Source organism: Choloepus didactylus, chromosome 15 (assembly GCF_015220235.1).
Source record: "Choloepus didactylus isolate mChoDid1 chromosome 15, mChoDid1.pri, whole genome shotgun sequence".
Taxonomy (NCBI): domain Eukaryota; kingdom Metazoa; phylum Chordata; class Mammalia; order Pilosa; family Megalonychidae; genus Choloepus; species Choloepus didactylus.
This window is the reverse complement of record NC_051321.1, coordinates 26,802,687-26,829,218: the sequence shown is the minus strand read 5'-3', so window position 1 is coordinate 26,829,218 and position 26,532 is coordinate 26,802,687. Positions and strand designations below refer to the sequence as shown.

At 38.9% G+C, this 26,532-nt stretch overlaps 1 pseudogene; it reads right to left on the bottom strand.

The window, feature by feature from the left end:
• Window positions 1-2,616: 2,616 nt before the first annotated feature.
• The window catches only part of LOC119509853, a 43,370-nt pseudogene continuing 19,454 nt past the window's right edge, over window positions 2,617-26,532 (bottom strand).

Genomic DNA, 26,532 nt, shown 5'->3' with positions numbered 1-26,532 from the left:
CAGATTATCCATCTTCTGTTTATACTGATCTGGACTGATTTTCACAAATGTAGCAGACTCTGACTGCCATCGGCTTGGTTTGTGCATCAGCTCCATGACAAACATGTCGGGAAATTATAGAAACACAGAAGATAAAATGTACTTTTTCCTTCCCAAATTGATTGTTCTTCTGTTGATGTTACCATTTGGAAGTAATCTTGTTAATTCACTATCACAAATGCTTCCCTGTTTTCATTTTATTGAGTTTGCTTGGAATCCATTCAACACACTTTCTATTTTTTTATTACTTCATTAAAACCACAAAAGAACATATTCAGGATTAAATGTTCTGCCCTGAAGTTTGTTGCCTTAATATTTTGCCCAAACCAGCTGGCCAGAGGTAATGGAAATAGAACTTTTCCTTACAGGAAATCTAATTCATTGGAAAAGATTTATTTTTTTATCTTTTCTGAACATAGCATTTCCACATGGTCTTGGTTACCTCATGGATGTGTGGCCAGTTTTGAGTTTATGACATAGAGTTTTACTTCATACCTGAATGACTACCTTCGAGCTTACCAAGGATCAAATACCTATTTCACGCTTCTAGACACCAGTGCTACCGAAATATTCTATACACTAGTAGTTTGATAGATGATTATAGGTAAGGGTCCCTTCCACAGAGCTACTATCGCCATTACAGATTCATGCATGTGGCCAAATCCTGACGTAACTTCCTTATTTCTTCTCATCCACATTCAGTCTTCCCACTGCCATTGTGTTTTCAGATACAATTACAGAGCAAGTCCATTAAAATCCATGACTTCATTTGGGTCATTCTGTAGTTGACTCTTCTGATTTCCATAAGAGACTAGAATTAAATGAAAAGGTACACAAAAGAAGATGTTATTACTCAGAAAGAGGTGATAATTGAATAATGTTGTGGTTTATTCAATGTGGAAAATTTTAATGGTGAATTAATATAAGAACTAAAATACCATCACTCCTCATTGTTTGCAGAGTGTGCATTTATGAATTTGCCTACTCACTAAGTGTATTTGTAACCCCAATTCAATACTTTGGCACTTCCTCTGTCATTTCAGTCTTCTGCAGAATGGCCAAAAATTTAATCCACCTGACATGCTCATTCCCAGCTGGGATTAAACAAGGTGACACTGTCTTCTTGCGTCAGCTTTTTCACTGTAAACAAGTATCCTTTCTGCAGTATATTTATTGTCACATTTTTCACATTTTTTGTGGTTTTGTGTTTTTTTTAATTTTTTAAATGGCCTACAAGTGCTATCTAGTGTTCCTAAGTGCAAAAAAGGTTGTGTTGTGACTTGTAGAGAAATAAGTGTTAGACAAGCTTCGTTCAGATGTGAGTTATAGTGCTGTTAGCCGAGTTCAATGTTAATGAGTTAACATTAGATATTAAATAAGTTGTCCTTAAGCAGAAACACACATAAAGCAAATTTATGTATTGATCAATTGGTGAAAAATGTTGAGACCAGAGGCTCACAAGAACCTTACTGTTCTGGTTTGCTAATGCTGACAGAATGCAATACACCAGAAATGGATTGGCTTTTATAAAGGGGGTTTATTTGGTTACACAGGTACAGTCTTAAGGCCATAAAGTGTCCAAGGTAATGCATCAACAATCGGGTACCTTCACTGGACTTTCCAATGGCGTCCGGAAAACCTCTGTTAGCTGGGAAGGCATATGGCTGGTGTCTGCTCCAAGTTCTGGTTTCAAAATGGCTTTCTCCCAGGATGTTCCTCTCTAGGCCACAGCTCCTCCTCAAAATATCACTCTCAGTTGCTCTTGGGGTGTTTGTCCTCTCTTAGCTTCTCCGGAGCAAGAGTCTGCTTTCAATGGTCATCTTCAAACTGTCTTTCATCTGCAGCTCCTTTCTCAGCTCCTGGGTGTTCTTCAGAGTGTCCCTCTTGGCTGTAGCAAGCCCGCTCCTTCTGTATGAGCTTAGATAGTGCTCTAGTAAACTAATCAAGGCCCATGATGAATGGGCGGGGCCACATCTCCACGGAAACTATCCAATCAGAGTTATCACCCACAGCTGGGTGGGGCATATTTCCATGGAAACAACCTAATACAAACATTCCAACTTAATCCCCACTAATATGTCTGCCCCCACAAGACTGCATCAAAGAACATGGCTTTTTGGGGGACATAATACATTCAAACCAGCATACTTACCTTATGTTTCCCATAGGAGCAGTGGCTCAGTATTTGCTTATTCAGTTTTCACAGTGACTTTATAGAACATAACTACCGCGAATAAGAATTGACTGCAGATGCATTATCATTTAAGGATAAAGACAGCCTTCAAAAGAGCTAGCTGATGATCAAGTTTGGGTTTAGAGATCTTATGTCATCCTGTTGCTTCTTCTATGACCTTCATGATGCCCTCTCACCTCTTTATTTAAGCATGCAAGATCTCAGCAAGAAACTGATTCTTTCAAGCCTCTATGATTTCAACTCCATACAATGCTAGCTAAATACGGATATCAATTTGACTTTACAAACAGTACTATTATAAGTTCTCCAAACTTGGTTTATTTGGTTCCCTTTTTGTTTTGTTTTTTGTTTAAAATGGAAAGTTTATTTGCTCAGTACACCAAAATTGGATGCAAGCACTGTCATGACAAATACACAGAAATATGCAGATCAACATAAAATAGCAATTTAGTTTAAATGAAGGGAAATCTCTTTACATGTTATGGAGACATATTCCCAAGAAGAATCTTTTCTTCAGTTAATTATCCATTTCAATAAAATAAGGGTGATAATGAAGTACGTGGAAGTTAGCTTGCGTGAATTTTCCTTAAAAATAAAATTCCAGCTCTATTAATCCACGTTAAACACTATAACTAAAATTTTCAAATAAGTGCAAAAGGAAAGAAAGTAGTTACCCTTTTTGTTTGAACAGTCCAGAAAAAAATGGTTGCTAAAAATACAGCAAACTGTTATGACTGACTCATCTAGAACATAGTATAGTACTGAATATCAGTCTCAAGTTGTGCTAAATGCTCATCATTAGTATGGCACATTTCAGTCCATGATGTTTAATGCCAAGCTAGATCCCAATTTGTTACAGAAACACATAGATTAGTGTTGCTTTTTGTTTGTTTTTAAATATACATTTTTTAAAAGTCAGATATACTTCCACATAAAAAGGCAGGTTTTCTCAGGAGCAATTTACAGAATCTAGTCTGGGGTGCACCAGGTAACAGGAGGCTCTGCATGCCAGGCGCTGGGTCAGAATGAAGGAAGGAATACTTTAGTGTCATCTAACTCCATGATAGCAGCCTTGTTCCCACAACGGTAACAATAACTGGGTGCACTAAAGATAGTAATCACATTCTGATCATGACACCAATTGTATCCCTCCATTACAAGTTGGTGAGCATGAGAAACCAGCGTGAGGTCATTGGCTGGTTAAACATTTCAGAAACGTCTTGTCCAAACTTGCAGCCAGCACCAGGTGGAGAATGCCCTGCCCACCACAGTCACCCGGAGCCGACCACAACAGATCACACATTGGGCCCTCAGGCGGCACTTCTTGTAAACGATCCAGGGATCTTACGTGATCCAGTGAATCTATGGATGGAGAGAGGCCACCATGGAGGCAGAATATCTGTCCATCTTTTAAAGCTGTAAGTGGGAGATAACCAAATAGATCTGTGAAACATTTCCAAGCATTGGCATTTCCATATTTTCGTAGACATTCCTCAAAATAGCCATATACTTGGGTAAATTGTCAGCTTTCATGGTTTCCTCTCACCATTGTAATGCATTCTGGATAACGCACCTTTAATGCCACAAGAGTCACTGTCCCCGAGGAAGAATAACCTCTGTCAACTAGTCGCCCATGAATAGTTTGCATCTGGTGGTTTCCCATCAATTCTAAAGAGTTCATAAGATCCTGGAATTGACAATGAACATCTTCACAGAGGGTAACAGGACAACGAACCTCGTACACATTTGATTCTTTTGTTAAAATTTCCTTAACCTCTTCGCACAGGGTCCGCACTTGGTTCTCGTTAAGCTGTTTACACTCGTTCCGCTGCTTGACCCACCTGACCCGCTCCTCCGTGAACGCCTTGTCCTCCACTGCGGCCGCCCTCCTCCCCCGCGGCCTCCCGCCCCCTTCCCGCCCCCGCCCCGGCTCCGAGCGCCGCCCCCTCCCCTCACCCCTCTCCCCTTTCCCACGGCCGCCGCCAGCTGCTGGCGGGAGACGAAGGAGCCCGGGAGGGCGGCCCTGGCCCCCGCGCCCGGCCCAAGCTCGGCGGGCGGCTCGGAGCGCGCGGCCTCCAGACCTCCGCCCACCCTTCCCAGCCCGGCCGCGCGCCCCGGGAGGCGCCAAAGGGCGCTGGGGGGTGGCGGCCTGCGCGGCTTAGGCCCTCGGCGCAGCGCCCGCCTGACGGAAGATGGCTGCAGCCGCTGCCCCCGCCCGCCGGCCGCTCCCTGTTTATTGGTTTTTTAAAGCACAGTGTATTAGTCAGCCTTCCAGAAAAACATAACAGAAGGGTGTGTGTGTGTGTGTGTCAGAGAGAGAGAGAGAGAGAGAGAGAGAGAGAGAGAGAGATGTATTTTAAGGAATTGGCTCACGTGGTTGTGGGGGCTGGCAAGGCTGAATTCCACAGGGCAGGCCGAATTCTGTAGGGTCAGTCCGTATCCCCTTAGCCTTTTCCATGTCAGTGCACGTGGGCTAGATTTTCAGCCACTAGCACATGCATCTCTTCAGCATGAGTCTGTCATTCCGTCCTCCAGAGGCTGTCTGCCCACGTGCTGCAGGTCTGAAGTGGCAGAGAATTAATGTACCTCAGGAGCAGCTCTTAGATAATGAGTGATGGACGTTGGTGTAAAATAGAGCAATCCCCTTGATCCGCATAACTCTGGCGCCACGTTCTATGCTCTTTCTCAGAAATCCTGGCTGGATAAAGCTCCAGTTGGTCCCAGTGGAAACTGACCTGGTATCACACACTTTATTCACCTTCTTCCCTTTCTTTCTCAATGAAACTATTTCCACATGAATCTGTGTCTCAGGGTCTGCCTATGTGAGACGCTAAAATAAAACAAATCCTATTAGCTTATCCCTCTCTTGGAGTTCGAAGATAGCTGATTAATAGCACCCTTCTTCCTGCCAGAGTTCTGAACCGATTAAGAGTTATGATAAAGGAGAAAAAAAGATACGGGCCAACATGTCTTTATTATTGATAAATCTGGTATTGGGGAGTCTGGCTTCTCTCTGTGGGCAAGTGTCCATCCTAACAATGACTTTCACAGTTATACGGTTACTCAGTCTCATCGCCCTAGACAGGGGCAGTCACCTGCCCCCACAGCTCACAGCATGGGGAGCAGAGGAGAAAGTATGCTTCTCAAGGAAGATCACCCATGGAGATGGAAGAAAAAGGGACTGAGTTACACATTTCAAGTTTTCCTTCAACCTCACCTATCAGGTACCTCTCCATCTTCCAGGGTTGGAAGTAAAGGGGCAGAAAGAGGTGAGAGGTATTGTAGTAAATAGTATCCATCCCATGGAAGGAAACAATATGAGTGGGGAAAAAATATTTCTAACACGTGTTCAAACAAATTAGAGCCCATTAAGATGCAAGAAAACACTTTAAACTTTGATGCCAAAATTATTTTTTATAAAGATGTCAGGCTAGAACCTTTCATTTAATGTCATTCACAAGGAGCAATTAAGCTTTAAATACAACTTCACCATTACTAAATGCTCCTGTACGTCTTTAACCTTATTGAAGACATGATTAAGAATAAAGAAAGATTTTTAATCTTATTATCTGATCTCTTGTCTGTCTCAGACACCAGCTATCCAAGTTTTATAAAACTATCTACATCTTAAATGCTCAGCAACATATTTAAAATTATATTTACACAACTTGATGTAATTATAGTATGACTTAGAAGCATGCTTATTTGTCATAACAAATAAAAATTAAGAATACTTTAGCAATGAATTGATTTTGTTACCAGAACAAAAGAATTTTTCAGGTATCTTAAGATGTTAGGCTCATAGATAAATTATAGATACACAGAAGACCTTAACAATTTTATTAAAACAAAAGCCACTGTATATAGTAGATATTCTACAAAGAGTAAATGATTAATATTAAATAGTTCAACTTTTGCTTTTTTTTTTTTTTACTATTGCTAATTATTGTCAGACTCATGCTAACAGTTTAGAGTTCTCAATATCAGTAGTTCTACTGGAAAACTTACCTTTACCCCATACACAGTTATCTCTTACCCTGCCTTTGCCTAGTGGTAAACTCAGATTCTTTTGACATACAACTCAGTTGCCCATTGAATCCAAACGTAGCCTCCAGAGCCTCCTGAACACACCATCTTTAAAGAACTTCCATACTCTTTATGTTTTCTCTACCATATTTTCAGGTCTGTAATAGCAGATACTGTGTATTATACAAAACATATCCCAAGGTCAGAGCCAGGCAAATAATAGACAATCAGTAAACTTTTCTATAGTCAAGTCCCCTCGAGACATCCATACACTCTAGGCAGCTAGTTTGAAACAGCTAACATTAACATCGTCATGCATAAACTCTCTTTCCTGTATTATATACCACAAAACTCTGGGAGTCACAATTGACTGTTGACCCAGGGAAATTTCAACTCATCCCTTTGATTTTCCTATTCCTTTATTTAGTCAATAAAGAATACAAATAGATTATATAATAGAAAATCCTTACCCCACTTAAATACGTGATACTCTATAGTTTGGGTGTGGTGCTTAGTCTTATGTGTCAACTTGGCTAGGCTATAGAGTTCAGTTATTTAGTCAAACACTATTCTAGGTGTTGCTGAGGTATCCTGTAGATGTGGTTAACATCTACAATCAGTTGACTTATATAAAGGAGATTACCCTCAAAAATGTGGGTGGGCCTCGTGCAATCAGTTGAAGGTTTAAGAACAAAACTTGAGGTTTTCTGGAGAAAAATAAATTCTTCTGCAAGACTTCAGCATGATATCCTATCTGAGTTTCCAGCCTGCTGACCTGCCCTACAGATTTCAAATTTACCAGTGCCACAAACATGTAATCCAATTCGTGAAAATAAATCTTTTGAGGTGTGTGTGTGTGTGTGTGTGTGTGTGTGTGAGTGTATTATTGGTTCATTTTTGCTGGAGAATTCAGACTGCTGCAATGTGAATCTATCTTTAATCAAAATTCAGGAAATTGGAGCATCTGAGACACTAATCAGATATATGCTTCGCAAATTAACTGTGGTCCAATCCTGGCCTAACATTTGTCCCAGAGTTTAGGAAATTATCATCTGATTTTTAGGTCTTCTATTTCTCCACTGAGTTATGACATAATATATTAAGATAATCACTCTATTATTTAAAGACTATTTCTGTATCGTTCAGAGAGCTATAGGCAAAGAAATTATCACCTAATGAATTTTATGTGGGAATTAATACAATAGTAAATCCAAGAGTATAAAGTCATTATAAATTTGAAAAAGCACTAATTCAGTATTTGCAATATCTATGATCAGAAGTTAATTTGCAGTTTACTTAACACACACACACACACACACACACACACAATAGAATAATTGGTGTTTTAAAATTACAATTTGTGATTAAGCTTGAAAAATACAAAACCCAATTATACTCTCTTGATTTTTAAAACATGTTTTTCCAATTACATAAAATATATCTGTGAAAGAGAATTAGGTAATGCAGAAATGCAGCCATATTCACCTTCAAAGAGATTTGACCATAGACATTTGGCTGATATCACAACACACAGCTTTTGCTGGAGTCTTTTCAGCCATAATATATTCTGTCCCCCTTTATTTCTTGTGTTTCATGCTTTTCAGTGTGATACATACTAATCAAATGTTTATATAATAGCACTGAAGAGCTACAGAAGAATATAAGGTAAGGTACTGCTGTTTCAATAGAGTTGAAGAGACATGATACAGACAAATAAAATGGCATTAAAATAACAAAAAAGCATATTTTTAATTAATACAATAGACAGGGAATGATCTAAAAACACTAGGGTGACTTTGAAAGCTTCATGGAGGAGATAACATGAGGTTTCCCTTATTGATTTAGTTGTTGAAAATAGAGAGTCAAGTAATGCACACTGGTGCAGTTTTCTCAGGGGAAGAAAAACCCAGACTTACTGCAAGAGAATAGGCAACCAAAAGCCCAGGGATTTGAATATGTGTGAACCAACCATGAGATGATTTGTGCCATGAACATTTATTGAGGGTCTATTATGTGGGCACTATTGGAGTTTATATGAGAGTAATAAAAAGGCATTTATTCTTCCATCTTCATGGATCTCATGTTTCTGTGGGAGAGAAATGTGTCTAAGAAAATAATTATGTTTTAACACAATAAAGGCTAGGGTCAAGGCACATTTGAGTGCCATGAAAATCCCAGCTGGAGAGGAATTTGCTCTGCCCAAGGACTGAAGGGAGATTTGTTCACAAAGGAGGTCAAGAAAATCCACTAGTAAAAATATTTCAAAGGCTGGTAAATTTCAGATATTGCACGTATGCGTGTGACTGGCATCCATTCAACCATGTTCCAATAACTGCAGTCTGATTTTCCAATGGTGAACCATCTCCTTCTACCGTCATTCCAAGTTTTGACAAATGACCCAGGCTTGGCCAGTTAGATGTACGCAGTGCAACCCAGTTGGAGTAACTGATTCAAAGGTGGGCCTGGGACCCAAGGTATGGGAATTTGTGGCAGTTTCAGGGAGACGCCCCTCTACTAATTTTGCTCAGCTGATAAGATAAATGTCTATAGCTGCCCATACCATCACAAGGAGGGAGACTGCCTAAGAATACAGCCCAAGAGAACAACAGAACTGATATATGGAAAGAAATAGACTATTCTCTAATAACAGTATTTGAGGTTTTGAATGTAGAGTGAACAACCAAGAATTTGAGAAAGGGGATAGAGTGAGAAAGAAAGTCTCTTTTTCTTAAGTTCCTTTGCATTGGTGTGCAGTCAGAGTAGAGAATGCTGAGTGTTAGAAGGATTAATGATGCTTTTAAATTCCAACAAGGGAGGCAGGGCAAGATGGCGGACTGGTGAGCTGTATGTTTTAGTTACTCCTCCAAGAAAGTAGGTAGAAAGCCAGGAACTGCGTGGACTGGACACCACAGAGCAATCTGACTTTGGGCATACTTCATACAACACTCATGAAAACGTGGAACTGCTGAGATCAGTGAAATCTGTAAGTTTTTGCGGCCAGGGGACCCGCGCCCCTCCCTGCCAGGCTCAGTCCTGTGGGAGGAGGGGCTGTCAGCTCCGGGAAGGAGAAGGGAGAACTGCAGTGGCAGCCCTTATCGGAAACTCATTCTACTGATCCAAACTCCAACCATAGATAGACTGAGACCAGACACCAGAGAATCTGAGAGCAGCCAGCTCAGCAGAGAGGAGACAGGCATAGAAAAAAAACAACACGAAAAACTCCAAAATAAAAGCGGAGGATTTTTGGAGTTCTGGTGAACATAGAAAGGGGAAGGGCAGAGCTCAGGCCCTGAGGTGCATATGCAAATCCCGAAGAAAAGCTGATCTCTCTGCCCTGTGGACCTTTCCTTAATGGCCCTGGTTGCTTTGTCTCTTAGCATTTCAATAACCCATTAGATTTCTGAGGAGGGCCCTTTTTTTTTTTTTTAATCCTTTTTTCTTTTTCTAAAACAATTACTCTAAGAAGCCCAATACAGAAAGCTTCAAAGACTTGCAATTTGGGCAGGTCAAGTCAAGAGCAGAACTAAGAGAGCTCTGAGACAAAAGGCAATAATCCAGTGGCTGAGAAAATTCACTAAACACCACAACTTCCCAAGAAAAGGGGGGTGTCTGCTCACAGCCATCATCCTGGTGGACAGGAAACACTCCTGCCCATCGCCAGCCCCATAGCCCAGAGCTGCCCCAGACAACCCAGTGTGACGGAAGTGCTTCAAATAACAGGCACACACCACAAAACTGGGCGTGGACATTAGCCTTCCCTGCAACCTCAGCTGATTGTCCCAGAGTTGGGAAGGTGGAGCAGTGTGAATAAACAAAGCCCCATTCAGCCATCATTTGAGCAGACTGGGAGCCTCCCTACACAGCCCAGCAGCCCAGAACTGCCCTGGGGGGACGGCACTCACCTGTGACATAGCACAGTCATCCCTCAACAGAGGACCTGGGGTGCACAGCCTGGAAGAGGGGCCCACTTGCATGTCTCAGGAGCCATACGCCAATACCAAGGACTTGTGGGTCAGTGGCAGAGACAAACTGTGGCAGGACTGAACTGAAGGATTAGACTATTGCAGCAGCTTTAAAACTCTAGGATCACCAGGGAGATTTGATTGTTAGGGCCACCCCTCCCCTCCCTGACTGCCCAGAAACACGCCCCATATACAGGGCGGGCAACACCAAATACACACGCAAGCTTGGTACACCAATTGGACCCCACAAGACTCACTCCCCCACTCACCAAAAAGGCTAAGCAGGGGAGAACTGGATTGTGGAGAACAGGTGGCTTGTGGACGCCACCTGCTGGTTAGTTAGAGAAAGTGTACTCCAAGAAGCTGTAGATCTGATAAATTAGAGATAAGTACTTCAATTGGTCTACAAATCCTAAAAGAACCCTATCAAGTTCAGCAAATGCCACAAGGCCAAAAACAACAGAAAATTATAAAGCATATGAAAAAACCAGAAGATATGGATAACCCAAGCCCAAGCACCCAAATCAAAAGATCCGAAGAGACACAGCACCTAGAGCAGCTACTCAAAGAACTAAAGAGGAACAATGAGACCATAGTACGGGAGACAAAGGAAATCAAGAAGACCCTAGAAGAGCATAAAGAAGACATTGCAAGACTAAATAAAAAAATGGATGATCTTATGGAAATTAAAGAAACTGTTGACCAAATTAAAAAGATTCTGGACACTCATAGTACAAGACTAGAGGAAGTTGAACAACGAATCAGTGACCTGGAAGATGACAGAATGGAAAATGAAAGCATAAAAGAAAGAATGGGGAAAAAAATTGAAAAAATCGAAACGGACCTCAGGGATATGATAGATAATATGAAACGTCCGAATATAAGACTCATTGGTGTCCCAGAAGGGGAAGAAAAGGGTAAAGGTCTAGGAAGAGTATTCAAAGAAATTGTTGGGGAAAACATCCCAAATCTTCTAAACAACATAAATACACAAATCATAAATGCTCAGCGAACTCCAAATAGAATAAATCCAAATAAACCCACTCCGAGACATATACTGATCACACTGTCAAACACAGAAGAGAAGGAGCAAGTTCTGAAAGCAGCAAGAGAAAAGCAATTCACCACATACAAAGGAAACAGCATAAGACTAAGTAGTGACTACTCAGCAGCCACCATGGAGGCGAGAAGGCAGTGGCACGATATATTTAAAATTCTGAGTGAGAAAAATTTCCAGCCAAGAATACTTTATCCAGCAAAGCTCTCCTTCAAATTTGAGGGAGAGCTTAAATTTTTCACAGAGAAACAAATGCTGAGAGAATTTGCTAACAAGAGACCTGCCCTACTGGAGATACTCAAGGGAGCCCTACAGACAGAGAAACAAAGAAAGGACAGAGAGACTTGGAGAAAGGTTCAGTACTAAAGAGATTCGATATGGGTACAAAAAAGGATATTAATAGACAGAGGGGAAAAATATGACAAACATAAACCAAAGGATAAGATGGCCGATTCAAGAAATGCCTTCACGGTTATAACGTTGAATGTAAATGGATTAAACTCCCCAATTAAAAGATATAGATTCGCAGAATGGATCAAAAAAAATGAACCATCAATATGTTGCATACAAGAGACTCATCTTAGACACAGGGACACAAAGAAACTGAAAGTGAAAGGTTGGAAAAAAATATTTCATGCAAGCTACAGCCGAAAGAAAGCAGGTGTAGCAATATTAATCTCAGATAAAATAGACTTCAAATGCAGGGATGTTTTGAGAGACAAAGAAGGCCACTACATACTAATAAAAGGGGAAATTCAGCAAGAAGAAATAACAATTGTAAATGTCTATGCACCCAATCAAGGTGCCACAAAATACATGAGAGAAACACTGGCAAAACTAAAGGAAGCAATTGATGTTTCCACAATAATTGCGGGAGACTTCAACACATCACTCTCTCCTATAGATAGATCAACCAGACAGAAGACCAATAAGGAAATTGAAAACCTAAACAATCTGATAAATGAATTAGATTTAACAGACATATACAGGACATTACATCCCAAATCACCAGGATACACATACTTTTCTAGTGCTCATGGAACTTTCTCCAGAATAGATCATATGCTGGGACATAAAACAAGCCTCAATAAATTTAAAAAGATTGAAATTATTCAAAGCACATTCTCTGACCACAATGGAATACAATTAGAAGTCAGTAACCATCAGAGTCTTAGAAAATTCACAAATACCTGGAGGTTAAACAACACACTCCTAAACAATCAGTGGGTTAAAGAAGAAATAGCAAGAGAAATTGCTAAATATATAGAGATGAATGAAAATGAGAACACAACATACCAAAACCTATGGGATGCAGCAAAAGCAGTGCTAAGGGGGAAATTTATAGCACTAAACGCATATATTAAAAAGGAAGAAAGAGCCAAAATCAAAGAACTAATGGATCAACTGAAGAAGCTAGAAAATGAACAGCAAACCAATCCTAAACCAAGTAGAAGAAAATAAATAACAAGGATTAAAGCAGAAATAAATGACATAGAGAACAAAAAAACAATAGAGAGGATAAATATCACCAAAAGTTGGTTCTTTGAGAAGATCAACAAGATTGACAAGCCCCTAGCTAGACTGACAAAATCAAAAAGAGAGAAGACCCATATAAACAAAATAATGAATGAAAAAGGTGACATAACTGCAGATCCTGAAGAAATTAAAAAAATTATAAGAGGATATTATGAACAACTGTATGCCAACAAACTGGATAATGTACAAGAAATGGACAATTTCCTGGAAACATATGAACAACCTAGACTGACCAGAGAAGAAATAGAAGACCTCAACCAACCCATCACAAGCAAAGAGATCTAATCAGTCATCAAAAATCTTCCCACAAATAAATGCCCAGGGCCAGATGGCTTCACAGGGGAATTCTACCAAACTTTCCAGAAAGAACTGACACCAATCTTACTCAAACTCTTTCAAAACATTGAAGAAAATGGAACACTACCTAACTCATTTTATGAAGCTAACATCAATCTAATACCAAAACCAGGCAAAGATGCTACAAAAAAGGAAAACTACCGGCCAATCTCCCTAATGAATATAGATGCAAAAATCCTCAACAAAATACTTGCAAATCGAATCCAAAGACACATTAAAAAAATCATACACCATGACCAAGTGGGGTTCCTTCCAGGCATGCAAGGATGGTTCAAATAAGAAAATCAATCAATGTATTACAACACATTAACAAGTCAAAAGGGAAAAATCAATTAATCATCTCAATAGATGCTGAAAAAGCATTTGACAAAATCCAACATCCATTTTTGATAAAAACACTTCAAAAGGTAGGAATTGAAGGAAACTTCCTCAACATGATAAAGAGCATATATGAAAAACCCACAGCCAGCATAGTACTCAATGGTGAGAGACTGAAAGCCTTCCCTCTAAGATCGGGAACAAGACAAGGATGCCCGCTGTCACCACTGTTATTCAACATTGTGCTGGAAGTGCTAGCCAGGGCAATCCGGCAAGACAAAGAAATAAAAGGCATCCAAATTGGAAAAGAAGAAGTAAAACTGTCATTGTTTGCAGATGATATGATCTTATATCTAGAAAACCCTGAGAAATCGACGATACAGCTAGTAGAGCTAATAAACAAATTTAGCAAAGTAGTGGGATACAAGATTAATGCACATAAGTCAGTAATGTTTCTATATGCTAGAAATGAACAAACTGAAGAGACACTCAAGAAAAAGATACCATTTTCAATAGCAACTAAAAAAATCAAGTACCTAGGAATAAACTTAACCAAAGATGTAAAAGACCTATACAAAGAAAACTAATAACTGTACTAAAAGAAATAGAAGGGGACCTTAAAAGATGGAAAAATATTCCATGTTCATGGATAGGAAGGCTAAATGTCATTAAGATGTCAATTCTACCCAAACTCATCTACAGATTCAATGCAATCCCAATCAAAATTCCAACAACCTACTTTGCAGACTTGGAAAAGCTAGTTATCAAATTTATTTGGAAAGGGAAGATGCCTCGAATTGCTAAAGACACTCTAAAAAAGAAAAACGAAGTCGGAGGACTTACACTCCCTGACTTTGAAGCTTATTATAAAGCCACAGTTGCCAAAACAGCATGGTACTGGCACAAAGATAGACATATAGATCAATGGAATCGAATTGAGAATTCAGAGATAGACCCTCAGATCTATGGCCGACTGATCTTTGATAAGGCCCCCAAAGTCACCGAACTGAGCCATAATGGTCTTTTCAACAAATGGGGCTGGGAGAGTTGGATATCCATATCCAAAAGAATGAAAGAGGACCCCTACCTCACCCCCTACACAAAAATTAACTCAAAATGGACCAAAGATCTCAATATAAAAGAAAGTACCATAAAACTCCTAGAAGATAATGTAGGAAAACATCTTCAAGACCTTGTATTAGGTGGCCACTTCCTAGACTTTACACCCAAAGCACAAGCAACAAAAGAGAAAATAGATAAATGGGAACTCCTCAAGCTTAGAAGTTTCTGTACCTCAAAGGAATTTCTCAAAAAGGTAAAGAGGCAGCCAACTCAATGGGAAAAAATTTTTGGAAACCATGTATCTGACAAAAGACTGATATCTTGCATATACAAAGAAATCCTACAACTCAATGACAATAGTACAGACAGCCCAATTATAAAATGGGCAAAAGATATGAAAAGACATTTCTCTGAAGAGGAAATACAAATGGCCAAGAAACACATGAAAAAATGTTCAGCTTCACTAGCTATTAGAGAGATGCAAATTAAGACCACAATGAGATACCATCTCAGACCGATTAGAATGGCTGCCATTAAACAAACAGGAAACTACAAATGCTGGAGGGGATGTGGAGAAATTGGAACTCTTATTCATTGTTGGTGGGACTGTATAATGGTTTAGCCACTCTGGAAGTCAGTCTGGCAGTTCCTTAGAAAACTAGATATAGAGCTACCATTCGATCCAGCGATTGCACTTCTCGGTATATACCCGGAAGATCGGAAAGCAGTGACACGAACAGATATCTGCACGCCAGTGTTCATAGCAGCATTATTCACAATTGCCAAGAGATGGAAACAACCCAAATGTCCTTCAACAGATGAGTGGATAAATAAAATGTGGTATATACACACGATGGAATACTACGCGGCAGTAAGAAGGAACGATCTCGTGAAACATATGGCAACATGGATGAACCTTGAAGACATAATGCTGAGCGAAATAAGCCAGGCACAAAAAGAGAAATATTATATGCTACCACTAATGTGAACTTTGAAAAATGTAAAACAAATGGTTTACAATGTAGAATGTAGGGGAACTAGCAATAGAGAGCAATTAAGGAAGGGGGAACAATAATCCAAGAAGAACAGATAAGCTATTTAACGTTCTGGGGATGCCCAGGAATGACTATTGTCTGTTAATTTCTGATGGATATAGTAGGAACAAGTTCACAGAAATTTTGCTATATTATGTAACTTTCTTGGGGTAAAGTAGGAACATGTTGGAAGTTAAGCAGTTATGTTAGGTTAGTTGTCTTTTTCTTACTCCCTTGTTATGGTCTCTTTGAAATGTTCTTTTATTGTATGTTTGTTTTCTTTTTAACTTTTTTTTCATACAGTTGATTTAAAAAAGAAGGGAAAGTTTAAAAAAAAAAAAAAAGAAAAACAAGGGAAAAAAAAAAAGATGTAGTGCCCCCTTGAGGAGCCTGTGGAGAATACAGGGGTATTCGCCTACCCCACCTTCATGGTTGCTAACATGACCACAGACATAGGGGACTGTTGGTTTGATGGGTTGAGCCCTCTACCATAAGTTTTACCCTTGGGAAGACGGTTGCTGCAAAGGAGAGGCTAGGCCTCCCTATGGTTGTGCCTAAGAGCCTCCTCCCGAATGCCTCTTTGTTGCTCAGATGTGGCCCTCTCTCTCTGGCTAAGCCAACTTGAAAGGTGAAATCACTGCCCTCCCCCCTACATGGGATCAGACACCCAGGGGAGTGAATCTCCCTGGCAATGTGGAATATGACTCCCGGGGAGGAATGTAGACCTGGCATCGTGGGACGGAGAACATCTTCTTGACCAAAAGGGGGATGTGAAAGGAAATGAAATAAGCTTCAGTAGCAGAGAGTTTCCAAAAGGAGCCGAGAGGTCACTCTGGTGGGCACTCTTATGCACACTGTAGACAACCCTTTTTAGGTTCTAAAGAATTGGGGTAGCTGGTGGTGGATACCTGAAACTATCAAACTACAACCCCGAACCCATGAATCTCGAAGACAATTGTATAAAAATGTAGCTTATGAGGGGTGACAATGGGATTGGGAAAGCCATAAGGACCACACTCCATTTTGTCTAGTTTATGGATGGATGAGTAGAAAAATAGGGGAAGGAAACAAACAGACAAAGGTACCCAGTGTTCTTTTTTACTTCAATTGCTCTTTTTCACTCTAATTATTATTCTTGTTATTTTTGTGTGTGTGCTGGTGAAGGTGTCAGGGATTGATTTAGGTGATGAATGTACAACTATGTAATGGTACTGTAAACAATCGAAAGTACGATTTGTTGTGTATGACTGCATGGTACGTGAATATATCTCAATAAAATGAAGATTAAAAAAAAAAAAATTCCAACAAGGAGTCAGAACATAAGGAGATAATGTTAGCCCTAAGTGAACAAAGGAAATTTCTCTCCAAGAGAGAACTTGTATTATAAAGTAGCAATATATTCTGCTTTTATAACACACCTAATAAGAAAAAGAACCTCTTTATTCCTAATTCTGTGAGCTATTATCACTAAAATGATACTGCTTATGCTGATGGAAAAAGAAACAAAAAACAAAAAATAAAAAAATAAAAAAAAGCCTCTCAGGAACCCTGTTTGTTTTGTTTGTTTTGTTTCAGACACAGGACGGGTCTTCCCCCCTGTAATTTCTCTTATTTTCATTGACAGGCTAGCTGTGTTAAGAATAGATTGGTGTGATTCCATTCATCAGTACCTTCTGAAATGAAAGCTGCCACATAATAATTACTGGTGAGAAGGTGCCTTGTTGTGAAGTTGCTAGTTGCAGCAAAATAGAGATGGGTTTTATTTGATCTCCCTCCTCAGCAGTCTATTTGTCTCGTCATGGAATCTAGAAACAACTTATTTTAGAAAGGAACAGGATAAAGACCCAGCTAAGTATGGATTTGCATGTTTTGAGTGATAGCAGAACTAGAGATTGTTACTGAACTAGAGACCCACCAGAAATTAACAACACTGGTGAAAAATGAGAGGAGAAGATAATATAATGTATCTGTTGCTATCAAACAGAATGGTTTTCTTTAACCTGATAATTAGTCTTCCCTGGGAAGCATAAGAGGGCCTTTAGCTACCAATACCTCTAGTTAATTCAGTAAAGCAATTTTTAAAGTAAGTAGGTCTACAGCCACCATTATAGGGAAGTTGGTACAAGCTGTGGTTGTAGTATGTGGTGGGGATGGGATTTCTGACATTATTCATTGAAGGGTGATTTTTCAAAGAAGCCAGATAATGAAACAGAATGGAGTATACCTGCAGAAATATATGATTATACCAGCATCAGCTTCATTATCATAATTCACAAATGTGCTCACTGTATATAAGGGTGGCAAATAAACTATAGCATAAAAATTCTAAGTAAAAATACCGATTGTATTTATTCCAACTGATCACTCCCTAATTGTGTGAAACTGACAATGGGAAGTCACCAAGTTCGACTGCTTTTTTGTATATGTTTTTACTTTGATTTCATGTAGGTTTCTTTTGTGGGGTTGGGAGTGGGGATTGTGGGTTTGTAGCTATAGAACAATGGAGGATTTACTTCAATCACCCTAAATATAGTGGTCATTATAAGCTGCACCATCCCACAACTAATTTAACCACAAGCTATAGTTAGCGTCCACTACATTTCCTAATCTAGCTGCAGGCGTAGGACAAAGCATAGTAAAAAATGCAGCTTTTGCCAAACAAGAACAAATTTCTCAATCAAACAGGAAGGTGAAATGCCAAGGTGCCAAGGGTTGACCCTTATTTTGGGAGGGGGCACTTTGAAACCTGCACTTTTCTAGAACTATTAGGAAAATTGGCAAGCACATTGTGGGAAGTCTCAACTTGTTGGAGAAGAAAAATCTAAACAAAAGTGAAAAAAAGACAGAAGCGTTCAAGCGGTATTAGGAGATGATGTATGCATTGAATAAACAGCCTACAATTCTTTAATAGCTGTGATGGGTCCCTACGATTTTTGCTACCCACTCCCTCTACATACACACCCCCCTGCCTGCCCTTGGTGATCTTGAGGAGGTCAACTTTGGGACAAGCGCTTGCCACAGAGCAAATTGGACTCAGGAAACTTTCTCAGAAAACTGTAACTTGAAGTCTGCTATGTGTCAGTAAAACAAAGCCATCCATTCAAATCCAACCCAAAGAGCAATTAAACCCTCCTTTCCATAATCACTTCAGAATCATCTCTCTTTTCTCTAAATATCCTAAATATATAATGTAACATTCCTGTTCAAAGCCTTTCCTGTTCCAGAACAATGAACAAAACCACATCTTCTCCTGCCAATTTCCTGACACGTTCATTTGTACCACCATTCTTCAGGCCACTTGAGCTTTAAAAAAAAATGTGTGGCACCCTTTGATTCATATTTCTCACTATCCCTTCCTTTCACCTAATCATTAATCAATTCTACTTCTTTAGTGTCTTTCAAATATTTTTCCATTATTCACAATCCAATTATGTCCCACTTTAGAAATTTCCAAACTCACCTATCCCTTTTTATTCTCTTCTATTATGAGATAATATACATAGCACACTTAAAGGAATCTGGTTGTGTAAATACTCAGCTGAGAAACTTTCCCAAGTTCCCCAATTACCTTCGAAACTTACTTGCAGCTTCTTTAAACTTCTCTCAGATCTTATGAGACTTACAGTGAACACTAGTGTTAGACTGTATCATTGACAAATCCACTACATTCTCTAGGGAACAAAGTACAGAGGGTTGTGTCAGCTTTTGTCATATTTTAATATTTTATGGTTATTTTGAACTCTTCAAATTTTTGCTGTCCATTTTCCTTAAGTAAATAAAAACTAATGTCAAGTGTATCAACCACAAAATGAGAAAACAAGAAAAAGTAGCTTACTATGTGTTCCAGTTTGCTAATGCTGCTGGAATTCAAAACACCAGAAACAGATCGGCTTTTATAAAGGGGGTTTATTTGGTTACAGAGTTACAGTCTTAAGGCCATAAAGTGTCCAAGGTAATGCATCAACAATCGGGTACCTTCACTGGAGGATGGCCAATGGTGTCTGGAAAACCTCTGTTAGCTGGGAAGGCACGTGGCTGGCATCTGCTCCAGAGTTCTGGTTTCAAAATGGCTTTCTCCCAGGACATTCCTCTCTAGGCTGCAGTTCTTCAAAAATGTCACTCTTAGTTGTTCTTGGGGTGTTTTTTCTCTCTTAGCTTCTCCGGAGCAAGGCTGCTTTCAAAAGCCATCTTCAAACTGTCTCTCATCTGCAGCTCTTCTCTCAGCTCCTGTACATTCTTCGAAGTGTCCCTCTTGGCTGTAGCTCCTCTTGAAAATGTCACTCTCAGCTGCACTGAGTTCCTTCTGTTTGTCAGTTCTTTTATATGGCTCCAGGGATTTAATTTAGACCCACTCCAAATGGGTGGGGTAATACATCCATGGAAACTATCCAATCAGAGTCATCACCCACAGTTGAGTGGGTCGCATCTCCACGGAAACACTCAAGGAATTACAATCTAATTCGTCTGCCCTCACAAGATTGCATCAAAGATAATGGCGTTTTGGGGGATATAATACATTCGAACCGGCACACTATGAAACACAGATGTGCTCAAAGAAGTGTTCAGTAAACCTATCGTCTAATAGGCACATTCAAGCTGAAAATATATTACCCTTCCATCTAAGCATGTAGTTAGAATGGATTAGTGATATGCTGCAGTGAATTAGGCTTCTTGCAGAATCAGGTATATCCCTTAACGGTTGCCTTGCTGTGACCACAGCTTGAACCACAGAAAGGGAAGTAGTAGGTTATCTCAGTAAAGAAACTTGTTCATGGTTTGCATATTTATCCAGTTTCTGGAAATACAGGTCTTGTTTGTTATTTTTTTTTTTTAATGTTATTGTGGTAACATATATACAACATAAATCTTCCCATTTTAACCACCTGTCCTGGAGTTAACACCGCTGGAGATGCTTATTAAATTGATCTGGAATGGGAACTTGGGCATCAGTGTGTTTTACAAACCTCTCAGGTGATTCTAATGTGAAATCAGGCTCAAAAATCACTGGTTAGGAAATGCCTTTACAAATTGGCTATAATGACAGTTGAAGCCACTGGATATGAAATTAGAAATCACAATTCAGAATTTTGTAATATGCCTGATTGCTAAAGATACAAGCATAATTTGCTCACTGATTGCGTGAGGATCTCAATGTATATAAGCCCTAATTTCCTGGCTCCGATAACATAACCAATTGGAAAGAAAAGAGAAGCCTCCTGATAAATACTGGGATGATTCTTATCCCACTTCATTTCTACAAACAAAACTACATTTTATTGCAGAGGATGAGACAAAGGCAGTTAATTAGAAGATCGTTTGTGCCTTGATTAGAAGCCTCGCTTGCTAAAAAGACAGAACGCCACTTGCATTAAACACAATAGAAAGCAATGGAATACAACTTTAGTGCACTTGTGTTGTCAATTATCTATCTAATCGGCTTATAATTGTAGCCACTGTTGTCATGTCTGTCTTAAAGAATGATTCTTGAATATCCTCTCCCCACACACACATGCATACCCAACCTCCAGTACAGAAAGGCCAGATTCCAGGAAAGGACAAAGGAGTCAGGTGGCACATACAACCTCCAGCCCATATTTATGTAGAATTATTTTGTAAATCATGCAATCAACACAAATGTTTGGCTTTGTATGTGTGTGTATGTGAGAGAGACAGAGAAGAGAGGAGAGAGAGTGTGTGTACTATCTAAACACTAATGAGTTTAAATTCTATAGCTTACATCCTTCTAATTTTACAGCAATTATGATAGTCTCTGTAAATTATGAAAATGGATCCAAGATCAGTCAGTGCAGAGGATTTCCCTGGAATTTTCATACTCACCCAGCTCATGAAATACAGTTTCACCCAATTTTCCCTGGAGTTTCAGGTGTTCCTGGGAAGGTAGTCTGCTAGGAAGAATTTCCAAAGAGTGGAACAACTGGGGTTTGGGGTGCACTGTCTGGTGCCACTATGGATGGGCTGTGGTGTAGAGAAAACATGCCCAAGCTCCCCATCTTCTGCCCTTGACTCACTCTGTGAAAATATTTGCAGTTTTCAGGTTCCTGAGCCTATGCCCACAAGACCCTCATAGAAAGTTGGATCCTGTATCCCTCAAGGGAGAGGGAAACCTGCAGTGATAATGGGAGAAATAATGCTAATTAATAGAAATAGAAGCTATTATTTTCTTTTTTCCCAATTCCTACTGACCAGTATATGAGGAACTTCTATTGCTCAGAGACCATGGGGACAGAATCTCCCTTTTAGTCCCTCTCTTCCTAGCTTCTCTCCAATGGAAGTGGAACAAATTATCTGATTGGTGAGACCAAAAATGCAGCACCCACTGGTCCCTATTTCTCCCTTAGGCAGGACTAATACAGTAAAGGTTGTATGTGCCACCTGACTCCTTTGTCCTTTCCTGGAATCTGGCCTTTCTGTACTTGATAAGGAGTGAGGTACCTTCAATGCAGCCAGTGAAGCGAATATCTGCTCTGAGTTTTGCACTGGAATTCACATTCCTGCTATGTTCTACAATCAAAGTGGACCAAAATGAAGCTGGCTCCATTGACTCAGAATTTGGAGAGGATATGCATGTGATTAACTACCAGCTTCGAATACACAACAGTAGTGTCTGGTACGTGTATCACATTTTATATGAATCAAAGCACTGACCATACCTAAAAACCCTGGCAGATCACTGAAATAGGTACTTGCTTCAAATCTATTTTGAAAGTCGATGACTTTCTCTCCCCATTGTGCTCATATGTCTGTTAAAGAATCTTCTACAATATATTTCTCCCTCTGTCCCTTCTTCCACCTCACCTCCACCAAGTTTGTCCCTTTTGGCAACACACAAGGTTATCCCAAACTTTGGTGTTCCTACTCCCACCAGGCTCCTCCCAGCTGCCTGGTTATCACTCTTGCAAAGTTTTCAGTCCCTTACTGCCTCACTGGAAAGCCTGAGCAGCCACACACCTGCTAGTATGAACACACGTATAGAGAGTGTGATGGGGCCACCATTGCCATTCTCTAACTAAAAAATACTTCCTACCATGTGCTAGAGATACAAAAGCAAAAAATCAGTGGCCTCTACTTTGAGAGAGTTCACAATCCAGTGGCTAAAGTTTAGTGTTTCATTACCTTGACCACTCATGTGATCCTATACAAGCCCCAATTTTGTGTTTTTGTTTACCACTCTTTGGTGTGGACCTAGGCGTGAATGTTTGATGCCATGGAAATAAGGACATCGTTATAATAGTATAGCTACAGAGAAGAAATGCAAAAGCTATGAAAAGCAATTTGGGCAACCATCATCAAAGTGTCCATTCTCATTCCTATTCTTCTTGTCCTTATTATAAACAAGGTCATGAAGGAGGTTATGTGAAATCTGATCCTTTTCCGCTAAATCACAGAACAGAAACACTACCCATCATATGTGTCAAAGCAGCTCATTCATCCCCATGGCAACTAATGATAAAAACAGAATTTATAACTTCAGGTGCCAATACAGGAGTAGGAATAGATGAACCTTTAAAAGCAAAAATTACGTTTCCATTCAACTGTCTTATGGTAGAATTTATGAATATATATAGAGAATATAAAACAATATGAGCAATATGGGATGTAGGAAATAGCCAGGATTGGTTCAGAATATTATGAAACTTTTTTACAACATGGTCCTGAAGCATAAAATTCTCTTTAAGATGCAACAATCAAATAAACACAACTGAGACAACACTCTGCATTATTATTGTTTCAGTAATGAGGAGCATATTTCACAGATTGGTTCTGCATTAACAAACTGGAAGGCAGATGGTCATCATAATTTTAAGAACATCATGAGTTACTAGTGGCTTTACCTTCTTACAGACATTAGAAATCACACATCTAGAAAATCTGCCAGTTTTGAGTGCAAATTGTATCATTTTAGGTTCTTAAAAAAAAAGAAAGCCAGAAAAATTTCTTCTTGAAGGAATTCATCAATCTTTCAGGATTGGGAGAGAAGAAGGAAATCTAGAAGAAGGAAGTCTAGAAGTCTTCTTAATTTGGGTTTTAGATAAGTGCAATGAATATTACAATCTTTACTAACTTAGTCATAACCATTGATCTGACTTTTTAAATGTACACTGTAAACTCGAAGGCAACCATCAAATTATACAGGCCCATTAGCATGTTGATATTTTAGCAAAATATTAGTGTAATTTTTATATCTTTGGAGGCTATTTACTGTATATAACTTTCCCTCTGACACTGTTCTTACACTTTTTAAAAATCAAGGTCTGCAATCACTGGTTTTCCTTCTCAAAGAGAGTGCAAAAGAGGAAGGAGAATCAATTTTGCAATCTTAACCCTGTCATTTCTCAGCTGAATGTCCTTGGAAATTTTACTTAACTTCTCTGAAGATTTTCCACCTATAAAATAAGGATACTGCCTACCTGAAAGCTTAGCCCAAAGGAATAAGGGAAATTTACAGCCTTGGTCCTCACCTCCCCTAACAGCCCACATCATCCCAGTTCTAGAAATAATTCTCATAGTTATCATTTACCTAATTACTCTTCTCTGATATGTGTATTAATCCTTATCTAAAGGAAGATAATTTTACCAAAATGTATTTGGACCTTGAAAAATGCTAGTAACCAAATTATTCCGGGTTCTCCTACTCAGCATAGACTTGACACTTGAGATGTGAGTTTTGGCTCCGATGTGAGATTGGTTAATGGCTGCCTAGAAACTTTGCTGCCTCTAAATATATTACCATTTGCCTATAAGGACTGTTGAGAGAACAGTGCTTACCTGAAATGCTGCAGTTTCATAAAATCATTCTGCAATCATTTGCCAACATTCTGGATAAAGAGGGGATATATCAGTCAGACAAGGATCCTCAGGCCTTCAAGTTTAAGTAATCAAGTCAAGTAATCAATGGCTTTTATAGCTCATAAAGGTTGAATTCATCTTTCACTTAAGTAACCTGAGTAGCTAAAAGCTTTTGATAATTTTTGCATTATAGAATTCAGTTGTTCAAGACAAAGTGTTTTCTAAAATTGACCAAAAAAGTTCTGTAAATCACTGTTCCAGCACCTTGCTCTTACAACCCAACATAAACACCTGCTTTCCAAAGTAAATTTTGGATTCATAGAATATTTATTTGTATGCCTTGACACTCCATAAACAAAAAATTTCTTCATGTTTAGATAGAATATATTATTCTGCCTCCTTATTTGCATAATAAATCAGACCCACACTGTTTGTTCACTGAGTGCTAGTTACAGCTTCTAGTAAATTATGCCTTCAACCTCATTTCCAATTTTCAAATTAAAATAACTTTAAAGAGATTCAAAGTATCCCCAATTTAAATTAGAAATGGATCTTCAAGAATACGTGGACTATTTTAAAATGAAGATTTCAGCTATGTGATACCAAAGCAAAATCTACCAATTATAGAGTTTCGGATTTGACCCAATAGACAACAGTTTATATACTTAATTTTGAAATTGAATGCTATATTAGGGTATTACAGATGCAAACTTATCTCACAGTTCAGACACGAGCAGCAACATTGGCATGTCTCTGCTTATATCCCTCTGTGTTCTCCCCAGCACCTGAATAGGAAAAAGACATTAATTGTACTAGCCTCAGTGGAGGTATATACCAAGATTACTATACTCAAGTCATGAAAACACTTAGCATTAAATGTTTAATTTCTTAAAATGTTAACATTGAAAGTAGAAATGATCAAAATTTGATCCCCATTATATTCATAATTAACCATTAAACAGTATATGAAAAACTCTTATTCAGGGCTTCAACATTACAGTTGAAAATTTACTCTACATGTAGATATCTGTACACAATAAAAATGTATTGACTGTAAAATTCATGCACTAATAATAATGTGCCTTTATATTAAAGTGGGTGTTTCCAATAGCTACATTCTCCCAAGTCTTCAGATTTGTTCCTCCAAGTTGTCAGATTCATGTCTGAATATGGGTGAAGTGGGACATCCAGTAGCCTATTTATATAATGTATCTAGGAGCCTTCTAGGAAATAACTCATCTCAAGAGACAAGAGAGTTGAAGAGCACTAAATTGATCCAAGAACAATAGAATAATGCTGAAGAGGAAAGTTGGTCTTGAGTAGAGAAGAGTGTTGATCATTCACAGATCTATCATCCAGTCTCCATGAATTTAGGTCTAAATGTTGAGAACATTGGGTTAGAATTTTTTTTTAAATCAGTAATAATAAAGACACTACAATTTAAAAAGCATTGAGACAATGAGGTAGCCCTACTTTGTAACCTGGGTAATCAAACAAATAACCAGTGGGAGAGTAAAATATCATTTGTTTTGATACTGTGTATTAGAGAAAGTGAAACATGGAAGTTAGCATGAGCAAAGAGATGGACCAGGGAAAGAAGGAGCAGGCAACATAGCATATCAACAAGTTTATGATGGCATCATCCAAAGACAATGGAGCAGAAGAGATATAAAAACAAAAATAACATGAATTCACCAGCATACTTAAGATATTCCCTGGAGACTTGGTAACTATTTGGATTAAATTACATTTCTGTAACTTGTTTTCCTGATTTTATAAGTAACACACAAATAATGTGTGGGGGTGGGGTGGGGAATATAGGCACAAAGTAAAGCAAATATAATATACTCATGATCTCATCAAAATTGGGAAGAATTTAAAGAAAATGGAGTTCCTGTAAGTGAACACAATAAACAAAAATAACCACAACAAAATTCTGTAATTACTGTTATTGTGATCCCATGTTTATTCCTGACTAGGATAGTCTTGAAAATCTCATAAATACATAAAAATCAGACTGTAGATTCATTAGGTTGTATAACTTTTCTTCAAATAAGCCATTTCCTCCTAATTATTTAGAAATCACCTTTTCGTGTCATATCTACATTTGCAAATCTAGGCAGACATATCCCTAGAAAC